Here is a 10237-nt window from a genome sequence, read left to right as displayed (position 1 = left end):
TATTGTCGGAAGACAATTTGCTACACTACATGGGAACGAGTCGTCGGCGTGAAGCTGAGTCGCAAGAGGAGATCTCGTTGCGTCTGGTGGTACCCACCACGATGATTCAAGAAGTGCTCCAGAATTGCCATGACTCGCTGGAAGGCGGCCATCAGGGTGTGGTGAGAACCTACCAGCGAGTCAAGCGAGATTACTACTGGTTGGGACTCTACACCGATGTGGAGAAGCACGTGAGATCGTGCCCCGATTGCAGCACCAGCAAGAGCCGCCCCCAACTTGAAGGGATACTCTCCTGGCAACGTGCTGGCGGAACGACCTTTCCAGTTAGTGTCTATGGATTTTGTGATACCACTGCCGAAGACTCGGAGGGGCAACACAGCCTTGCTACTCTTCCAATGTTCCTTTACGGGTTTCATCATTGCGAAAGCCATGGCGGATACGAGCGCACTCAAGGTGGCACAAGCATTCGAAGAATGCATATACCGACGATTCGGTGCGCCATCACTTATCCGTCATGACCGCGACCCACGGTTCATGAGCGAAGTGTTCCAAGCGTTTGCAGAAATGATGCAGTCAAGGTCACGAGCAACGCTGAGTTACCGGCCGCAAGCCAACGGACAGCAAGAACGGTCAGTCAAGACTGTAATGCAATCCGTCAAGGTATACGCCGAAGACCCGCTCCAACAAGACTGGGATGAAATCGTGGAGCGCTTAGTCTTCGCCATCAACAACTCACAAGACACGACTCGGAAGGAAACACCATTCTACTTGGTGCACGGGTGGGATGCCCAGTCAACGCTGAAAGCCATGTCATCCTCGCTCCGACACGGCACGCCGAAGCAGTCAGACGCACTGGCGTGGCGCCGCGAAGTCAACAGACAACAGCAGATTGCTATGGAAATGGCCAAGGAATACCAGGCCACCGAGAAGACTCGCAGAGCCCGGGAACACAACGCCAAACTCAGTAGGAAAGAGAAGACAATACTGGCGAAGACTCGGGATCACGAGTCGTCGGCGGCGGCACAAGACCAACCGTCTACGGGACAAGACACCCCGTCCCAAATCACCTGTCGCTCAAACCAAGTACGCATGTGCCACCGACGACTCGCGAGTCGTCGGCGGGTGCCCCGCACCAACCGTTTGTGGGACAGGGGGGACATGTCTCTCGGGACAGGGTGGGTCCACCGAAGACTGGCGGAAATGAGCCGATTGCAGGCCGAAAATCAATGCTACCGGTCCCGTTCGATGTCGGCAGCAGGGTCTGGTTGTACATGGAGAGAGTCAAGCCTGGCCTTACCAAGAAACTGGCACACCGTTGGCATGGACCCTTCCGGATAAAGAAGATCGAAGACTACGCCTTCGAACTCGAGTTACCGGACCGCAGTGGATACCGATTTTACCCAGTCGTCCATATATCCCGACTAAAGCTGGTTGATGAGTTTGGAGATCGACCGAAGACTCGCCTCGCGCCCGGACTCGTCGACGACACGCGACTAGACTTTGACGAAGAACTGCTCCCTGAAGATAGTTGGGAGCCAGACCACGTGGCAGGAGAGTATGAAGTTGAAGCCATCCTCGACGACCGTGTGCCGTTGTCCACGGGAACTGAAAGAGCAGTGCGCGAGTTTAGAGTCAAATGGGTCGGCTACGATGAGCCGACGTGGGAGCCAGTCGCTAACCTTTCTTGCGGAGGGCTCTTCTATGATTACCTGCGGCGAAAACGAAGTGAACAGCGCCTGCAGATGGTTCAAGTCGCCGACGAAGACTAGGTGGCTATGAATCACCGCCATGACGACCTGTACTTGGGGCAACGCAGCCCAAGACCACAGACGAAAACAGCTACTGCAGTACTACTTTTGCATTTGAAAATTAAACGCTACCAAGATGGACAGCCAAACTCAACGGCAACTCAGAAGCGGAATTGGAAACGAAAACCAAATGGATAGAAGACGCTGCCGACGACTCGCTTGAACCCGACTTCAACTCAATCAGGATCGGAGGCAACGGCTGCCCGAGCCAAGACACCAAGCAAGCTCGAGTCATCGGAACCACCAGCAGCATCCAGAACTGGTCCTCCCGGAACAGACGCAGCAGTCGGCGAAGACTCAGACGCAGCAGGAACCCGAGCACCACCAAACTCGGCCACCCATTCTGAGCTCAATTCACCCGGCTGCAGCGACGAACTTGGAACAACTCGACGACCAACATCGACGCGCGAAGAACCAGCCGGGACAAAGAGCGGAGCCGACGGGTTGCATGGGACGAACGTGGTGTTGTAGGGGTGCTGCTCCGGCACATCGATCCAGCCGTTCCGCCAAGGCTCCGCAGCATCCAGGGCAGCGACCTCGCTCAACCAGTCGGCAGTCTTGGGCTCCCAAGGCAAGTACTCCAGAGAATACCCAGGCATGGTCGGCTCAAGCATGAACTCGGGCTTCACCTCCGAGAAACTAGGATCCTGGCTGCTGCCCCACTTCCAGATGTAGGGGACCACCTTGGCGCGGAGACGGTCACTGCGTTTGTTGCGCTCGACCACGTACCTCGACCAGGCGGCTTTCAAAGTATCCAAGTCCTTCCTCGTCCGAGTCTTCCGCGCGGCAGTCCAGTCCATCATGTCCAAGTCAGCGGCAACTGCGGAGAACGTAGTCTCCACTGTCTTCGGAAGGATCCAGTGATCACGTTCCCAAAGCGAGAAGCCAAGGTCGACGTTGTCCGAGTCGCCGCTCCCACGAAAATTGCTCCAGTACCCCATCACTCGAGTCATCGGCGAAGCCCGCTGGGATACCTTGGAGTCGGGATCAAACTCTGAAGTGTCAAAAAGACACGCTTGAGACGGGAGTCGCCGGCGAAACTTCTGCCACGGATGATCAGGGTTTTTGTAGTCCGCGAATGCCGCGATGCCTTCGGGACTGGAAATAATTCGGAGATCCCGGGGCACCGGTGCAGGCAACCGAGCATTTAGCATCTGGGTCCAGCACTTGAGAGCCCCAGGACGCGTAAAAGGCGGCTCGATGTACGGCACAGCCCACTTAGCCACTTGCTTGGAAAATCGGACGAGGGGTAACTGACCCCGCGCCGGCGACGGCACCATCGGATGACGCCGGGGGCTGGAATCTGACCCAGGGGTGGACGACGAAGTGGCGACGACTCGGCTGCTTCCGGAAGACGCAGACTGGCGTGGGACGGAAGAACGACGGGGTTGTCGACGGTGACTCGTGTGAGTCTTCGGGGGGACAGGAGGTGTTTTCTTAGGCTCCACACCAGCACCTGAGATAGCTCCCGACGACTCAGAACCTGGGAGCTCCGAGAGAGAAGAGGATTGAGGGACGCCCACCGATAACTCAATCACTGATCCAACGACCAAATTCTCCGCCTCCGAACCAGTGTCCGGAAACCACTCGAGAGAAGCGCCAGAATCAACGTGAACTTGCTCGGAAGGAGGAGAAATAGTGCTCGACGAAACAGCATCTTCATCCGATGACTCCACCACACAAGACGGCTTGCGGGAAGGAACAACGGGTGAGCTGTCCGACGAAGACTGGTGCCGCGACCCGGGAGAAGGCGGCACGAGCGGGCGAACCAGTAGATCGCTGAGAACGAGCCCATCGCCCCTGGGGTTTCCGCCTCGACTTGCCCTTGGACGACGAAACCCTGGAAGCACCCGGGGCTTGCACTGCCAACACGGGCGGAGACTCTGCGGCCGCAGGAACACTTCCGGAAGACTCGACAACCTCCACCTCCAATTCCAAGCGCTCACCATCTTGAGAAGGAGCCCGAGAACCACCAGGAGCTGTCACCGAAGACTCACGGCTACCACCTCGACGGGAAGAAGACGTACGAGAGCCACGGACAGCGGAAGCTGAGTCTTCGGCGGGGCAGCGAGGTCTCTTGCCCGGGCGACTGGCGGACGGACTGCGACGGAGTGACGAGGAACGAACCCGCTTTTGCGACGCCGGACGAGAAACAGAGCTTGACCGACGACGAACATGATGAGAACCGGCTTCCCTTTGCGAGGAACGCTTGCGTGAGCAACCAATCTGCGTAGCGCGCACAGCCCGGTCCGCTTCGATATCGGCAGCACGAGTTCCCGGCGTTGTCTTGTTCGCCTCAGCCGACCGCTCCTCCGACGACAACTCAACATGAGAGTCCGATTCCAGGAAAGCAGCACGGGCCAAGTCAACGGCAATGGCATCCTCGGTTCGAGACGGATCCGCATTGGCCAGCATGTCCTTGAGGACCCGCCGAGTCTCGTGGCTAATGTCCAGCAGGTCCCAGTTCAACTCGCCAGTCGACAAACCTGTAAACATGAGTCATCGGCAGAATCAGAACACAAGCCAGCACATCCAGCAACACGACGACCGGTACGAACCTTCAGAGATCAGCACGAGGACGTCTGGATCCATGTCTTCAAACTTGACATGCGCCCGAAGAGTCCTGTTGGCGCGCGTGAGCCGCTTCACCTGCTCTTGAAGGTCTTTCATTTCGGCGCTGGAGGCGAGTCGACGACGAGTCATCGCCGGCATCCAAGCGAGCCAGAAGATCGTGAAGACGCTTGCTCTGTGCAGTCGACGACGCCACAGCAGCCTTGAACACCGTCTGCTCGCGAGTGAGCTGTAGAGCCATGCGCTTGCACTCGTCGTCAGCAACTCTAACGCGGTTCTCCAAGCGGGCGGCCGTCTCGGTGTGCGCATCCACGGCTCCACGAAGACCCTCCATCTCCTGGAGGTAGTGAGCTTCCAGGACCCGCAGACGCTTGACCTCTTTCTTGGAGTGCTCGAGTTCCGCACGCGCTTGCTTGAGGAACACCATGGTGTTCTCGTGCTTGAACGACTCCTTCATCGCCGAGTTTTCGGCGGCAGCACGCGCAGCTTCAGCGGAGTGCAACTGACCTCGCATCACGGCCAAATCCAGATTGACGTCATCATGGACTCCCCATGTTGGCTGAGCCGCCGCCACCACGTCTTCCAGCGAGCGAGCAGCGGCCAAGCGAGAGCCCACGTGGCGGTCCCCACGAATGTTGGGACCCTGGTGCAGAGTGGCATTGAGACGACCGATGAGATCCAACCGAGGACCCAACACCGCGATCACGCGCTCCGACGTCTCAGCACTGGCTTCCATGACGATTTGCTCAAGGGCCTCACGCGACACCGTGATCAGCGAGTCGTCGGTGGTGGAACGACTGGCCTCAGCGCTCAAAGTAGAGCACCGAGCAGCTAGCTCCGACGACTGGATCGAAACTGAGTCGCCGGCAGCACTACCAACAGGCACATCAACCAGAGAAGTGTCCTGAATGACAAGAAACGAAGGCGATAACCGTGAAGGTAAGCGAGAGCAGCTCAAGATCAAGGTGCCAGTCAACGAGACGTACCGAAGGAGCAGTAGGAGAGGTGGCCAGAGACGCGGACGACTCAGTGGAAGCCTCCAGCGAAGCTTGGTTCGGCGTATCGCCAACAGCGAGTGAGCCCTACTCCGGAGATGACAAGACAACCTGGGAAGCAGACGCACAAGCCGCCAGGCATCAGCATCCCACGTGAAGCTAACAAGAAAGCGTGAAGACGCCAGGAAACTCACCGTGGCCGAACTGGCCGTCGACTCAGCAGCGCTCTCATCCTCAGACACCGCCGACTGCGAGGGAGCAGGAGCAGCAGGCGAACCACCAGCACCAAGCGAGCTTCCTCGACCTGGCGAAGACTGACCAAGATACGAAGATCCGGGTTAGGAGTGAAACGGCAAGAGAACAAGGAGAAGACGGCTTACCTGGAGCGAAGACCGAGATACACCGAGAGCCCTGAGGGCCGAGTTCACGGCGGACTGGGCAGCGCGCGAAGAACCAACCATGGCACAGGAGCACCCCGACGCTCACCAGCACGCGGCTCGAGTCGCGGTGGGGGCAGTTGTGGTATCGGGAAATGAAGCCAAGGCCAAAACCCAAAGGCGGGACGAGGGGCGAAGAAGACTCGAGGCGCCGGCGCTAACTGGCAAGTCACAACCCATCGCCAGTCATTGGACTAAACTCCCTGATCGCTGATTGGCCTAAATAGGCCGGTGACGATGACTCGTCGACGGTCCCAAGTCAAGCGCGGGCGGTTGCAGCTCGTTAAGTGCGGGGCGAACCTACTGGCAAGATCCGAACTTATGAGCCATCGGCGCCTGTCCCGAGTCGTCGGTGGCGTTTCAACGGCCGTTTGAGTCGTCGGTAACGCCGCCACGTCGCAGAGAAAGCGCCGAAGAGTCGTGAGTTACAACTGGCGGTCCAAAACGGACGCGTTTATACTTGATATTTGTATTGATCGATAGGAAACTTAAGAGAAGACAAGATAAGCCTTCGGGCAACAATAACAGAACAGCTTTTCCTCCCAACCACGCAAGGGCGACACCGGTGCCTGCAGTGAACGACCTGCAGCTCAAGGTAAACCTGGTAGGTAGGATTATGACTGTCGGTGGGCACATCTACTAGTGTAGCGTGTGTTCATCACTGGCAGGGCCAAGAGTTAGTGGCCGGTGTATTGGTAGCGACGAGTCGTCGCCAGGAACTGGAGGAGCGAGAGCGCACTCCATTTATTTCTTCCCGCCGGAGTATAGCTCCGGCACCCTCGTATCACGCCGTAAATGGCCGGGACCCTTCCTTCTGAGGGCCTGCGAGGTATATTTTGTGTGTGAGAGCGTGCTAGCCTTTGCTCGTGGCTAGTGACGCTGAGTCTTCCGTCGGTCGACTAGCGGAAGCTCGGTACACAGGGGAAACATCAACCCGGTGCAAGGGAAAGTTCCTGGGCCTTCAGGTTCTAACCCTAACAAGCCCATTGAGTCTTCGGTGACTCGGTGGGTGTTGTTGGTGGGGAAAGTGTGCCATATATAATTTAGCGCGTGTTCCTACACGACAGTTTATTCAGCTTGCTGTTCCATTGACGCGCCGCTTGCTTCGTGCCGTAAAGTGCTTGCATCAGCAAACACTTCTTAGTCGGGTTGCTTCGGTCCTCGAAACCATCTGGCTGGTCCATATAGAGTTCCTCGTCCACGTCACCGTATAGAAACGCGGTGTCAACATCCACGTTTTCAGCCTCCATGTCTTCCTCTGCAGCAATTACCACAACCATGTTGATGGACTCCTTGCGTGCTACAGGAGCGAGCGTCTCCGTGTAGTCAACTCCTGGGCGTTGTGTGAAGCCCTTTGCCACCAAACGAGCCTTGAACTTGATAATTTTCCCGCTCGGGTCTCGCTTGATGCGGAAAACCCACTTGCACCCGATTGCCTTTTTGTCTGATGGCATATCCACCAAAGTCCAGGTGCGGTGATCCTCAAGCGACTTCATCTCGCTTTCCATGGCACGCAGCCACTCGTCCTTGTACTTGCTGCGCATAACTTCGTCGTATGAAACAGCACGCTCGCCGTCGTCGTCTTCAGTAAGTAGACAGTAGAGGGAATCGAACTCACCCTCAAAATCGTCCAAGTTGAACTCACCACGTCGAGTCCCGGGGTACTCGTCCTGGTAGCGCACAACTCCACGCCTTTTGCGTGCCGGACGCACCATCCACTCCTCCTCGCCATCTCTCCCCGGAGTGCTAGAGCCACGCGTCGGCACAGAGTCAGTCGGCCCGCTGTGATTATCAGGCTCCCGGCGTGGGTGAGTTGGGGGCGTGCGGAAACCTTCCTCAACGCTGGGTTCTTCCGTGCGCTCCTCTTCTTCGTCGATGCCGATGATATCGATCACCTCCTGGCTGCCCTCCTTACGCGCCGTAGCGAGTGGGGCTTCAGCAAACGTCACACTCCTTGAAATTACGATTGATCCGTTAGTTGGGTCCAGCAGTCGATATGCTTTGTGCTGTTTGGCGTAGCCGAGGAAAACGCACTTGATACCCGAGTCATCCAGCTTTTTGCGTTTTTGCTTGGTCACATGGGCGTAGCACTCGGTCCCAAAAACGCGCATGTGCTCCAGACGTGGCTCCCTTTTGTAAACCAGTTGGAACGGACTTGAGTGTGGGTTTGAAGTGTTAGGCAACACGTTCCGAATGTCTGCTGCAGTCATCATAGCCTCACACCAGTACGACTTGTCAATCCCGCTCTCTTTCAGCATGCAGCGTGTCATTTCGACCAGCGTACGGTTCATTCGCTCTGCCATACCGTTTTGCTGCGGGTTGTATGGTACCGTAAACTCCTGCTTGACCATCTTGTCGTCGCAAAGAGTCTCCATTGCTGCGTTGCAATACTCACCACCATTATCACTGCGTAACACCTTAACCTTGATGCCCGCGCTTGTTTCTGCCTCTTTGAGAAATTTCTTGAACGCCTCACACACTTCGCTCTTCTTGCGCAGTGGATAGACCGTCACAAAACGACTTTTCATCAAAATAAAGCTCACAATATACTTGTAGCCCGACTTGGATGCGGGGTGACAGGCCCCAACACATCAGAGCACACGGTGGTGTCATTGCGTGCACTCTCCTGGCTTCGAGCTCCTTCTCGGTTGAGCTGAAAGGCTTGCGTGCTTGTTTCGCAGTCGCGCATACATCACACACGGTTCCAGGTGCAACTTGCGCACCACTGAGTTTTCCGTCCTTAACCATGGAGTTCAACGTCCTGAAAGACACGTGACCAAGTCGCCGATGCCACAGACCAACGTCGTTTTCAGCCACATGACACTCCTCACCACCATCAGTGTTGAGGTACATCAGCTTGCCTTGCTTCCTACCCGTCGCCACAACTTGGCTGCCGCGTTTCACAACGCACCGCTCGCTGTCCATAGTCACGGTCATACCGCGTGCTGTTGCAGCCGTCAGAGAGAACAGGTTCTTGTTTAAGTCTTCAACATGCAACGTGTTTTCCAGCCGCGCGTTTATCCACGAACTTCCAGTCCAGACACGCAAAACAACTGTTCCAAAGCCGAGAATCTTCAAGTTCGCACTGTTCTTTGCGCTCAATATGCTGCGCGCAGTCTTTATAGCCGAGTACTCGTGAAAGGCGTCGCGTGTCTTGCACATGTGTGCCGAAGCACCACTATCCATCACCCAGCTCTCGCTCGCAAAAGCGTCGGTCGCGTTAAACGCAACGTTTGACCGGTCTTGGATACCATCATCGGGACTTGCCCTAGAACGGCAATCCCTCGCGTAATGGCCCATCTTGCCACAGTTGAAACACGCTCCGGAGAATCCCTTCTTGCGTCCCCAGCGTGTGTTCTTCTTCTTCTGTTGCTGCTTTCCATTGCCCTTACCGGCAAGAAGCGCGGTCGCCTCTTCGACGCGCGTCGAGTCCTTTTGACGCACTTCTTCCGCAATCAGCTTGCTCACGAGGTCTGCAAGCTTGAAATCGCTCACTGACATGCGAAATGCTTGAACCAGGCTCTCGTAGCTCGATGGTAGACTCCACAACATCGTCGCGCAGACGTCTTCTTCGCTCGGTTCACACCCCGCGTTCTTCATATCCATCACGAGCTTCTCCAACTCCGTTACGTGATTGCTGACGGAGGATGCTGTAAACTTGAACGCCGAGAACTTCTCCTTGAGCCACAGTCGGTTCGCCATGTCTTGAGTCTTGTGGAACGTTTTCAATGTGTCCCACGCTTCCTTCGCAGTCTTGGACGTCACCACGTGCATCAACTGCGAGTCGTTGAGGTTGAGCACAATCGCCGCGTGCGCTTGCTGCTCCTTCGCCGAGGCCACCTCGGCTTCTCCGCTGACCGCATCCCACAATCCCTTGGACATCAGGTACATCTTCATCTTGTAGCTCCACAGCGAGTAGTTCGAGCCGTCGAAAGGCTCGACTTTGAACTTGGTGTCGGTACTTGGGCTCATAACCAAAAGGAGGTTGGACTACGAGCTGTAGAGCTTGAAACACTTAAAGACGGCTTCGGGACGAGATTGCAAAACCAAAAGTAAGATTGAGTGAGTGAGTTTTAGCTCCTAGCCTGCCTACTATGCTCTCTTGTTGGCAAAAAGAAAAGCAAACATCTGTGGGAATCGAACCCACGACCTTCGAGTCAAAGACCCGGTGCTAACCCACTAAGCAATACAGACTTGTGCAAAGTCATGGACACCCTACTCCTACATATGCAAATACTATGCACCCACACGCGCATCCACGCAGCTTGAACATCCAGACGCGCTCCCACGCGCTCGTCCTCATGCACACGCAGCCTGCGCGTCTCATCTTGAGGATTGGACGCCGCCACAAAGCCTCGCACACGCGCACACACACACGCACGCACACGCACGCGCACGCATCACCCTTTAACACTCTCCCTTGATG

This window comes from Phytophthora cinnamomi, assembly GCF_018691715.1.
Source record: "Phytophthora cinnamomi strain GKB4 chromosome Unknown Contig58, whole genome shotgun sequence".
NCBI lineage: Eukaryota > Oomycota > Peronosporomycetes > Peronosporales > Peronosporaceae > Phytophthora > Phytophthora cinnamomi.
This window is presented reverse-complemented; position numbering follows the sequence as displayed.